This window comes from Sapajus apella, unplaced genomic scaffold, assembly GCF_009761245.1.
Source record: "Sapajus apella isolate SASKATOON/1434 unplaced genomic scaffold, GSC_monkey_1.0 scaffold259, whole genome shotgun sequence".
In the NCBI taxonomy this organism is placed as follows: domain Eukaryota; kingdom Metazoa; phylum Chordata; class Mammalia; order Primates; family Cebidae; genus Sapajus; species Sapajus apella.
In genome coordinates, this window is record NW_022437199.1 from 258,532 (window position 1) to 271,526 (window position 12,995).

Genomic DNA, 12,995 nt, shown 5'->3' on the forward strand with positions numbered 1-12,995 from the left:
CACACACACACACACACACAAACAGAAAAAGAAGAGCAAGCTAAACCCAAAGCAAGCAGAATGGAAGACTTAAACGATTCAATTTCACGCCTTACTATAAAGCTAAGTTTGTTAAGCTGGGGTAGAATTGTCAACGAAGAGATATACAGATGAGTGAAACTGAAAAAAGAGGCTCAAAATAGACCCAGGCAAATATCGTCGACTGGTTGTTTTTAACACAGTGCAAAGGTCATTCAGTGGAGGAAAGCCATGAACTCTTTTGTCTGCCTAATTACCATTTTCCAACAAACAGCTATAGCACTTAGTATGCTAAGTGAATTCAGCTACAGCTGACTGAGAAGGAAACTGTAGCTTAAACAAGATAAATATTTACTTCCTTTACTGAATCTAAGATGTTTTCAATTATAAGGTGTAACGCTAATATCAATTAGATAGCAAAAATAAAGTTGTCAATTAAACTACTGCAAGTCATTGATACGACATTTCTGATTCCAAAACATTACTACTCGGGGGGAATAAACCTGTCTTAGAATATATGCAATAGTTTGTCTCTCTGACACAATTGAGCTGCTATAAGGTGTCTGCTCAGTTCTCCCATCAGTAGGGTGCTGCCCTTGACTGCCTAGTCCTGGTTTGGTTCACAGCCATGCTCACATTTTCACTGCTGGAAAAGAAGAAAATAATGAATGGAAGGGTATGTCCCTACTCTTTAAAGGCATGATTGGAACTTAAAAATCACGCTGCCACGTGTGTACCTATGCAACCATCTTGCATGTTCTTCACATGTACCCCAAAGCCTAAAATGCAATTTTAAAAACTGCTTCCATTCTATTCTAGTAGTCAGAAATTAGGTAAGTCATATTTTCACACCTAGCCAAAAGGTAGAGTGGAAAATACAAACTTTCTGATGGCTTTCCATGTACACGTTGGCTCAGGGGTTGCTTGCTATAGAAAAAGAGACGTGAGGGAGCTGTAAGCAATAAATGCCACATCAGTTCAGATGTTGCTTTCTTCCTTCCATTTTCCCTACTACTTCTCTTGCTTCTAGATATTATTTCATAGTTTTATTTAATAATAACGACTAACATTTATATACTGAACATTTAGGACGTGCCAAGCAGTGCTGAATAATATCACTTAATAGCAAAACAATAATATCTCTTTAAGCTACTGTTCTTACCTGAGTTTTAAAGACTGGGAAAAACAGAAGTAAACGTCATGCAAATATGTAATGTAGTAAATGGTGGAGCTAGGACTCCAATTAGACAGTCTGACTCCACGGCCTTAGAATCTGCTAAGATACCTATTAATAATTCTTCTTTAGGGATCACCCTGTTGTACTGCAGTAGTTGGAACACGTGTCTGTCCCTCCACTATGATCTATTAGAAAACATGAAGTATGTCTTACTCATCTATTCATTCCCAGCTTCTAGTGCAGAGCCAAGCACATAGAAGGAGCACATAGAAGATATTTTCTTCTGTCAATAAGAATCAGTCAGTGGTTTCATAAAATATTTACTGTTCCCTTTAGAATTTTCTACAGCACTCCCTAAATCCTTCAGCCTTTTGCTGGATTAGCTTAAGTACTCCATCTGGAAGAAAGTCATGGACGTGGGTGGATCACAGCTCTTTGACCCTCATTTGTGAGTTTATTGTATTGTAGCTTGTTTATGGCTTAATCTATTATTACATCACAAGAAAGTGCTGTCCAATATTGTTGGTCTTGACCTGAGTGAACAGGTCTAAATTTCCTAGCTCTTACAGTCTGAAAAATAATTTATATAAAATGGTTCACACAGAAAGTTGACAAACAAAAGAAAGCTGACTCCATCCACTCAGAAGATTTATATATGAAACAAGATTTTCCACTGAAGGTATTTTTTTTTTTTTTGAGACAGAGTCTCTTGTTCTGTCACTTAAGCTGGAGTACAGTGGCATGATAATGCTTCACTGCAACCTCAACCTCCTGTGCTCAAGGGTCCCTCCCATTTCCTCCCATCTCAGCCTCCTGAGTAGCTGGGACTGAAGACATGCACCACCATGCCCGGCTAATTTTTTTTTTAAATTTTTTGTAGAGACAGGGTCTTGCTTTGTTGCCCAGGCTGGGCTTCAGCTCCTGGCCTCAAGTGATCCTCCTACCTTAGCATCCCAAAGTGCTGGGATTACAGGCATGAGCTACCACACCCAGCCCACTGTTGCCTTTTTATTTTATCATTTTATCCAAGAAAGAAATTATCAAGTGCAAAGTATGAGAGCAGAAGATTATCACACAAAATAGAAGTGTTCACGTATTTCTAACGGTGATCAATAAGTAAGTTTCAAACGTAAAAAATCAGAAGATATACTTTATCATTAACCTCTAATTCTTACTATTAACTATGGAGTGAAGGTTTGAGAAATAAAACAGAGTGAGAAGAATTATTTTACCTATTATGTTGTTGTGTATTGTTTACATTCTTTTAAGAACCGTATTTTCATTACAAAATTAGAAAATATTTTCTGAGGTCCTTTTTAGTCTCTGCATATTTCCATTTATTATTATTATTATTATTATTATTTGAGATGGAATCTCACTCTATCACTCAGGATGGAGTGCAGTGGTGTGATCTTGGCTCACTGTAACCTTTGCTTCCCAGGCTCAAGCAATTCTCCTGTCTAGCCTCCCAAGTAGTTGGGACTACAGGTGCACACCACGGCACCCAGCTGGTATGAAGACAACTACTTTCTATCTTCCTATAGGTATTCAATAAACAACAGAAAACCATGGACCTGAAGCAAGAAATGTGCCCAGTGTCTGGTAATAATATTGTACCAGGAAATTGTGAGGATGATAAAGAGTAGGTTTGGGAACTGTAATCCACTCTGCAGAAAGTTTGCCTTCATTTTTCTGACTGAAAGACAAACACTACATGAGGCTTGAACTCAGATCACAGGAAAGTCCAGAGAGTTGTATATCGACAGAGCTGTGTTTGTGTGTGTGTGTGTGTGTGTGTGTGTGTGTGCGTGCGTGTGTGTGTGTGTGTGTTCATTTATGATTTGAATGGGTCTAGTCCTACTTCTCGGGGGTGAAGTAAGAGTGATAGAGTAAATAAAATGTTACCAAAAATGAATAGGTATGAAAAGTATTTTTCATCTGAATTAATTTCTTTATTCAGTTATTATAATCTTGTTTTGCCTATACTATTGGAACTTCAGTCTTCTTTATTTTCTGTGTATCTTCCCTTACCATAATTAGCTAATCTCTTCCATTCTTTCAGCTCCAGTTACCACCTATGAAGCAATGCATATCAAATTTACATCTCTCTCTCAGATCATTCCCTGATCATCAGACACATATACCACACTGCCTATTTAATGTATCAAATAGAATATCTCAAAGGTATTTCAAACTAGACATATAAAAATAATTTATTAACTTTCCCTACAAAGGGAACCATCTTCTAGTGTTTCATATCTCAATAAATGGCACACCACACAAGAAAATTATGCAAGCTATCAGTCAGTTGTCATCTTGTCATCAGCCTCTCTCTCTTACCTCTAGGCTGCTCCTTCCTCTCCTTCTCTCATGTCACTGAGGCTTGCTGATTTCTTTTTCTTGAATAATTCTCAAGTTTGTCCCGTTCTCTCAGTCACCACTTTCATGACCTTAATACAAAGGTACTAAAATACGAAATAACTGCAATGACAAGGTCTTGGTGGGTGAAATGGAACTCTTACTCCATTTCAGTCACTCACTATCATGCAACCTGAGTCGTATTAAAAAGTAATATGCTGACAATACAACCTCCTATTTAAAATACTTCAATATCTTCCTTAGAATAACACCAAACTATATGGCAAAACCTAGAAGTCCCTGTGAGTTCTAACTATTGCGTACTTATTCCATCTCTTCCTACACCAAACCAGCGGCAATTCTCAGCACCACAATCATGTTAGACTAATGTTAGGAATTCAAACTCTCATGCTGTATCACAATGCCTTGGTAGAATTTGTTTCCTATTCCTGGAATTCTGTTTCTTCTCTTTCTTTCTTCTCTTCTCCGTAGAGTTAACTCCCAAACATTCTCCATACCTCAACTCAGTTTTCAAGAACACTTGAGCTCTATGACAAGGTCACACCCCACAACATGACTTCTGTCTCTAGCACTCTGCCTCTTTTTAGTATTACATATGCCACTCTTTGAGTCAATAGTTGATTAGTGTCCTCCACCCTTGGTTACCTGGAAATTACATGAGGGTCCTGTATCTGATTTTATATTTCTTGTTCCCAATGCCTACCACATAAGAGGTACTCAAAAAATTATATTTATTGTATTAAGTTTTTTCTAAGAGATTTCACAAGTAAAGTGCTGATATGAGGCTAAAGAGACAAGATATAGAAGAAATGGAATCATAGACAATGGAGGCCTAATTAGAAGGTCACTGAGTGCCAAGGGAAAATCCAAGTATTTGTCTGCTTGGTTACTGATACTGAAAGAGAATCTTATAAATACCAAAGGAGTTTATGTAAACAAGTGCTTCAGTGATAAATTTTACCCAAGTCAATGCTATGTTTATTCTCACCTCTTTACAGTGATTATATCCTTACAAATGTTTTTACACACCCTCTTATAACAAATCACATTATATATGCTGAGTTGAACACTGTTTATTTTGTGGTTGGTTGGTTGTTTGTTTTTAGAGACAGGGACTCTGTCACTCAGGCTGGAGCACAATCATAGCTCACCACAGCTTCAAACTCTTTGGCTCAAGTGCTCCCAAGTAGCTGGGACATACTTCCAAACCCAACTAATTTTTTTATTTTTATTTTAGTAAAAATGGGCTCTTGCTATGTTACCCAGGCTAGTCTTGAACTCCTGGCCTCAAGTGATGCTCCCCTTTCAGCCTCCCAAGACGTTGAGATTATGAGTATGAACCACTGTACCTGGCCAACCCTGTTGATATTGATTGATGAGAAAAAAAACTCATGCTATGGCACATTGGCACTGCATGTAAGCACACACAATAAAATACCTTTTCTTTTTACAGGCACAGTAGTGTTTATAAAACTATACAAATATTTATTGGACTAATTTTCAAACTAAGCTATTTTAAAACACAGAAATGCTTCCAGGAAGAATAATCATCCAGGACTTGCTGGGTAAAGGGATGGACACTAAAATAGTTGACATCATTTATATGCTGCTAATGGTTCAACAAGTTCTTGGGATTCAGACCCTGCTAGAGCTGTGTCGGTGTTCTCGTTTGCATCCAGTTCACAGAAGGACATGAGGGTGTGGTTTACTTCTCACGCGATTCTAAGATGGAGTCTAGCAAGTATTCTAAGAGGGTCCCATAATAATCCATTCAATACTTTTGCCTCAAATACTTTGGGAATAATACGTCATTATTTTCTTTCTCCCTCCTCTCAAATCTAGAAATCCAATCTTTTTTGACATATGCATATAGAAGTCATTGGATTTCAGTGTTGAGGAGATAGAGGCTACCGAAATCCATATGTCTGCCTCTGAGGTCTTCTCTGGAAGAGGTCTCTGATGAAGAGAACAAAACTCTTACTTGATGTCACAGTTTGAGTAAGAGGAATGGGATAAGTTCTTGGCAGCCACCAGCCACCAGGAGATGGCTGAAATAGATTACTGGGAAATTCAAGGCCAATCAATAGAATTATCTGGAGATAAACTCTCTGGGACAGTGTTAATCAGATTGTCATGCCGTATTTGAGTCACAGTTTGTGTTAGTCAGAGATACGGTGAAGTCTAAGGAGGATGGGGAAGAGTGATTGGTGGTAGCAGATAAAAGACAAATGAATCAGTGGGATCAATGGAGATGACCAGGTTTGGTGAGAAGACAACATCATGACAGAAGGTGTCCAGAGACAGAGTGAGACACAGACACAGGAACAGGATCCTGTGCCATGCTCCAGGAAAAGCATGGAAAAGGCAAGTGGTGAGGGCAGAAGTCAGTTCTACAAGAACATGAAGTCCAGACACACAAAGGGCTGGGGAGGCAGAAACACAGTGGTGAGGGTGAGCCCGAGAGAAGATGTGGGGAGTAAGGACTCATGGCAGAGAAGACCCTGGTTTACCAAGATGAGAAAGTCAACTGTGAAGGTGTACTAAGAACACATGAAGGATGAGTGGAACCCAGGGGCCACAAAGTCTTTGAAGGCAGAAGATATAAGACAATTTATGGGCAGGAAGAAAAACATTAGTGAAAATATGCAGGCCAATGTCAGAGGGGCCTCGGGTGGCAGAGAGAAGACCAGTGATGTGCGTGAAAGGAGTGCTGTGGGAACAGACCCATTGTGAAGTTATGAGAAAAAGTGAGTTGGTGAGGGATAATCAGAGCCGAGACAGGAACAAATGATCAGGCCGGGCCCAGTGGCTCACACCTGTAATCCCAGCACTTTGGAAGGCTAAGGCAGGCAGATCACAAGGCCAGAAGTTTGAGACCAGCCTAGCCAAAACGGTGAAACCCCATCTCTACTAAAAACACAAAAATTAGCTGGTGGGTGCCTGTAGTCCCAGGTACTCAGGAGGCTGAGGCAGGAGAATTGCTTGAACCTGAGAGGCAGAGGGTACAGTGAGCCAAAGATCATGCCATTGCACTCAAGCCTGGGTGACAGAGCAAGACTCTGACTTAAAAAAAAAAAAAAAGAAAGAAAGAAAGAAACCAATGATGAAAGAGGACCTTCAAAGGGAGGTCAGGATAAGAAGGTAGAATAAAGGCCAGAACTGGAGAGAAGTCAACAGTGGGTGGAGGTAATAATTAGACCTCTGGAGGGTCATCTGAGAGAGTGATGCTGGAGGTAGAGGAAGAAAAAACCAAAAATTTGTGAAAGAGAGCTAGAGAAAGGAAGATGATTAATAGATAGATAGATAGACAGACAGATAATAAATGACGATTGCAAGGAATTGTTTTGCACAATTGTGAGGGCTGCCTAGGCAAATCCCAAATCCACGGGGCATGCCACAGGAAGGACAGGCTGGAAACTCTGACAGGAGTTGATGCTTCAGTCCACAGTAGAATTTCTCCTTCTCCAGAAAACCTCGAGTCTTTCAACCAATTAGATAAGGTCCACCTACATTATTAGGAATAATCTCTATATACAGTCAACTTATTTGTAGCTGTAAGGCATATCTACAAAATACTTTCACAGTAACACCTTGACTGATGTGTGATTAAATGACTGGGTACTGAAACCTAGCCAAATCCACACGTAAAACAAATCACAGTCCACACATTGTCAATTTGATATTCATACATAATCTCCTTAAACCATACTTAATCTACAAACAAAAATAATTAACAAAGGCATAATTCTGCCTAAAATGACACAGCTATCTTTCATGCAACTATGAATATGTAAAACCTTCCCCCCCAAAAATGGATGCAAAGTTTTTGAGTGACATTCACTCTTCTCCTTGATAATCCTGTAACTGAAATATTGAGATATAACCTTAAATAGCTAAATCTTTCATCCACCTTTCCTCAAAGAGACATGTGACCATGTATCTGGGTGACTAAAAATTTCACTGTATTTCACTAGTGAGAGTAGGAATCTGGCAGATGACAGCTATACATGTAAAGTTGACTGTTATTGATACATCTTATCTTAAATGATAAAAGTATCAGAAAAAGAGGAAAACAAAAAATACTTGTGGTCCTTATACAGTGTATCAATAGGCAAATATATATGCATATCATTTGAATATACATATATGCATATATTCTTCATATATGTATATATTATTTGTATATATATACATAAATATATATATATATACACAATATATTAATAGCAAAATAAGGAAGAAATACAAGAATTATAGTCCTCATTTCTGAGGACTATAAACCTTCTATCAATATGCATTCCGCATTGCCTTTGCCTTCAGCAAGCATCTCAGCTAGATGTGCTTCTTTGCCTAGGGAAGTAACCCAGACATTCACCCCTGAGGGGTCTGGACTATCCTGAACTGAATTGTAATTTTCCAGTGCGGTTAATCACAGAACATGGTAGTATTAAACACTAAAAGATGTCCCAAGATATCTCCTGTATTCTAGACACACTCTTCCTCACTTCCGGTGTGCAGTGGAAGTGCAATTTTCCCTTAGAATCCATATCAACCACAGCAGCCAGTACAGTGACTCCTTTCTTGGCCTGTTCATTCAAAGGCATAAGAAGCCCAAAGTGGCCAAGTGGTAGTCTTCACTTCCAGTTCAAAGGAACTATTATTGTGACCGTGGTGGAAGAATTATTCTCTTTGGAACTCAGACCACTAGACCAGCAGAACGTAGGTCATAGGAATGAGAAGAGCATGTTTTCCAGTGGATCACTAGAGATGAAAGTGTGTGAGCCACTGCTATTTTCACCCCTTGATTCCTAGAACCTTGAAAACTGGCTATGGGAAAAATGGAGCCGCATACTTGGTGATGATATAGAGCATATTCTACTTCCAAAGCCCAAAAAGGCCCATTAGACTTTGGGCCTCTTTTTTGGTTGTTGGAGGGGCCAGATGCAATAATTTATCCTTCACCATAGAATGAATATCTTGACATTCCTCACACCATTAGACCCTTAAGATTTTTACTGAGGAGGAAGTTCCCTGAATTTTTGTCAGATTCATTTCCTACTCTATGTCTTGCAAATGTCTCGCCAATATTTTTCATTTCTATGAGACATCACACTGGTCTATTATACTGGTGATGCTAGACCTACTGATTGGATCTAGTGATTAGGAAGCAGTAACTACTCTAGAGTTACTACTCTAGGTCCAATCACTAGGCCTAGCATCATCTATATAATAGACCAGTGTGATGTCTCATAGAAATGAAAAATGTGACCAAGCTCCCTGTGGATTAAATTATGACATCAGACTAAAGAGTTGATCTGTGCCTGAGGTAGGACAGTAAAGGTGTATTGCTGGAATTGTCCATGGAAAGCACACTGCTTCTGGTGGCCTCTGCTAACAGATATTAAGAAAAATGTATTTGCCAGATCACTAGATGCATATCAAGTCGGATTAATTTGCTCAAAGATTGGAACTATACCCAGAACCGCAGCTGCAATTGGAGTCACTACCAGGTTAAATTTGCAATAATCTGCTGTCGTTCTCCAAAATCCATCTCTTTTTTGCACAGTCCAAATAGGTGAGTGGAATGAAGATTCATCAGAAATCAGCACCACTACCTACTTCAAATCTTTGATGATAGTACTGCTCTCAGTAATCTTTCCAAAAATGTGGTATTGCTTTTGATTTATTTTCCTTAGTAGAAACCGTTCTAGTGGCTTCCACTTGATCTTTCCTACCATAACAGCTCTAGCTTCACAGACCATTCCGTTAATGTGGGGAATCTGCCAGATTCTGACTCTCACTTGTGGAATACAGTGATGTTTTCAGTCTTCTGCTGTTAGTGTTAATTCTGAGCCAGTGTCCAGTAACCCCCCTAAAAGTCTGATTATTTTCTTTTTTTCAATGTATAATCACATAGTCTGTAACTCACAGACTTAGGAGTCACCCAGGAACATGGTGACTTGTCTCTTTGAGGAAGAGTCAGTGAAAGATTTAGTTGTGTACATTTAGCCAGCTTAACAGAATCCTTCCTCTGCAGACTTAGCCATCATCACTTAATTGAAGGGATTCTGGATCTGTAAACTGATTCAAGTCTGAGAACCGATTCTGGAGTCATGACTCTGTGTTGGTGATTCAAATTAGACTTCCGTTAGCTAGATCTAGAATTGTTCTATACAAGGGAGGGCATTACAGGTTCTTCAGTCAAAGCAGGATTAATTTCTACAGGCAATGGTGGAAGGGCTACTGGAAAAAAAATGACTCAGCAGAATTTAGCATTTTGATGTCTCTAGCTTGATTGGGATCTTCCCATACATTCCCATTCTAATTTTTGTGATCTCATTTTTTCCCAGTCAATGCCGTCACCTTAACAAAAGAAATTCTTTAAGGCTGGGAATTCCATTTTTGTTGTAATGGGGTCATTGCAATTTATGCCCTTGAAGAATAAGAATATGGGCTTTTTGGTTTTGTTTTTTGTGTTGTTTTGTAGGTTGATTGGGTTTTGTTTTTGAGAAATCTAAGCCCTGAAGCTATAGGAAATAAGCCAAGTGGTGCAGGCTCTTTCCAACAGATGGCACCATTAAACAAAAGTGTTCAGCGGGGGGCAGTGCCTCACATCTGTAATCCCAGCGCTTCTGGAGGCCGAGGTGGGAGGGCTTGAGCCCAGGAGTTCAAGACCAGCCTGGGCAACATGGCAAAACTCTATCTCAAAATAAATAAATAAATAAACAAACATTTAAAATTAGCGGAGAGTGGTGGTGCACCCCTGCAGTTCCAGCTGCTTGGGAGGTTGAGGCAGACAAATCACTTGAATCATGGACTTAGAGGCTACAATGAGCTATAATTGTGTCACAATTTCTGCTTCAAGAGCTTGCAGTTTGCATTTATGTTTCTGGGACCACCGTATTAGGTAGAAAAACAGAGAGTTGAGGTTATGTGGGGAAAAATTGTATAGTTAGGCCAGCATCATCTTCCATTTTCTCTTACAGAAATCACTCAGAAAGACAGAAGAATCTATCCAGTAGGGTCTCCTTCTTAGGCCCCCTCAGGTTGGGAGAGAGCACACACTCATGAAGGTGTGAAGGCCAGCGCTTCATGCCTTTATCTCCCCAGATTTTAGACAACAAAAATTTTTTAACTATTTATTTCAGTTCCCTAATCAACTATTACCCTGTGGATGATATGGAACATCTTGTGTCTGTTTGATGTGGCATTTCTTTGCCCACTGTTGAACACTATGAGCTGTAAAGTATGTCCTGTGGACTGAAGAAGTATAACTCAACAGCTCAAATTAGTACAATATCTTTTGTTACAATCATATAATAGTATTTCAAGCACTTGTATCTACCAGTTACATCTACCTGGGTATGAAAGCTTAATACCTGGGGTTGGGCCTGGTGGCTCACAGCTGTAATCCCTGCAGTTTGGGAGGCCCAGGCTGGTGGGTCACGTGATCAAGAGATCGAAGCCATCCTGGCCAACATGGTGAAACCCCAATTCTACTAAAATTACAAAAATTAGCTGGGCGTGGTGGCACACGCCTGTAGTCCCAGCTACCCAGGAGGCTGAGGCAGGAGAATCGCTTGAACCCAGGAGGCAGAGGTTACAGTGAGCCAAGATTGCGCCACTGCACTCCAGCCTGGCTACAGAGCAAGATTCCATCTCAAAAACAAACAAACAAACAAACAAACAAAGCTTAATATGTGGATATGAAAGCCCAATCCAGAGTATCTATTCCAGTCAGAAACCATTTAGATCTTGGGGCTACTGGCATTGGTCCAGCAATGTGCAAGGATCCCCTCCCCACCCCAGAAAACCCTGGAATCTTCTCTACAGCCACCTGAAGTCTCTGTGTCTCATGTTGGCAAGCAGAGCAATTCTTGTTGGCATGTGCCTCAGGTAGAGTGCAATAGGAATGTCCAGATCTGGCCCATCTCTAAATTGCTACAGTCCCCTCACCCTGGCCAGTCATTTTTTTTTTTTTTGAGTCTGATCTTATTTATTTGTTACTCAAAAAATCTTATTTCTGACTGGATTCAGACTTAGAAATAGAAGCTCACCGAGACGAAAGGCTGCGTCTCTTCACAGTTTGTTCCTGGCGCTTCTCTTTAGCCTCCTTCATTCTCTTGGCCAAAAGTTTAGCATATTCTGCGGCCTCTTCCTTGTTTTTCTTAGTACGCTGCTTCTTCAGAGCAATACGCCGCCGTTTGTGCTGCAGGACACGTGGAGTAACAAGACGCTGAGTCTTGGGTGCTTTAGTCCTGGGTTTCTTACCTTCTTTGTTTAAGGGCTTTCTTACAACATACTGGCGGACATCATCTTCTTTAGAGAGATTGAAAAGTTCGCGGATTCTGCTAGCTCTTTTGGGCCCCAGGCGACGAGGCACAGTGGTATCAGTCAGCCCAGGAATATCCTTCTCTCCTTTTTTTACAATAACCAAGTTGAGAACGCTCAGATGAGCATCCACAATGCAACCACGAACTGATTTTCTCTTTCTTTCTCCAGTTCTCCTTGGTCTGTAACAGGAATGCCCCTTACTCAGTAGCAGGTGGACACGGCCATGGGTCAAGACACCTTGCTTCATGGGGAAACCTTGTTTGTCGTTCCCACCACTGATTCGGACCACATAACCCTTCCATTCTTCACCCAGAGTGTCAGCAGCAGCTTCTGTGGCCATACGCTTCTCATAAAAAGTACGAAGTTTGCGTTCACCGTCCACTTCAATGAGTTTCTGGCAGCCAGTGGCTGGGAAGATGTTCAGCTTCATCTTGAAGCAGCTATACCCTGTCCAGTCATTTTATAGACCTAAGTGGCCACCTCAAGGCTGCACAACAAAAGATATACCTGATGCTTCTAATCACCTTCTGCACCTGAATGAGTGTTGTTATAATGGACATTGACATGTCTCACTTTCATGCACTCCTAAATGCCCAGAGTGATGTCCATAGAATGGCATCACTTATGAACACGCTTCAGTGGTCCAGTTGTCCATTGCCCACCTGCATGACTATAGGGCCAGGCTCCTGGCTACCGCCTCTGAGTTGGTAAAAATCTAAACATAGGAGTTTTATCATTGTTCAATTCTTCACTGCTAGAAAAACAGCATGAAATTCAGCACATTAGGGCGATTCATTCTTAACGTTCTTAAAGTCTTTCCAATTCAGCCTTAATGTGTGGTAACTTTCCAGCAGGAAGCCATCTATTTACATTGGAACTGCCATTCCTAAACCAACCAGGTCTTTATTGGTTAACTGACAGTTGCTCATAAGGCACATGTCTACATAGCAATAGATTTCAGCAGCTCCTCGGATGGCTCCAAAGTCAGTCCTAGGGGAAGGAAAGCCACCTTTTCATGGATATGGGGGCTGCCTCTTTGCATTCCCCTGTTTCCATGCTCCTGTGTACATTTCCATTTTATTATCAA

The 12,995-nt window shown here is 40.4% G+C and overlaps 1 pseudogene across 1 annotated transcript; it reads right to left on the reverse strand.

Moving 5' to 3' along the window:
- Positions 1–11,542: 11,542 nt before the first annotated feature.
- Positions 11,543–12,372, reverse strand: LOC116545325 (annotated as a pseudogene). Its single transcript, XR_004266275.1, has one exon. The product of XR_004266275.1 is annotated as a 40S ribosomal protein S6 pseudogene (transcript).
- Positions 12,373–12,995: the final 623 nt, after the last annotated feature.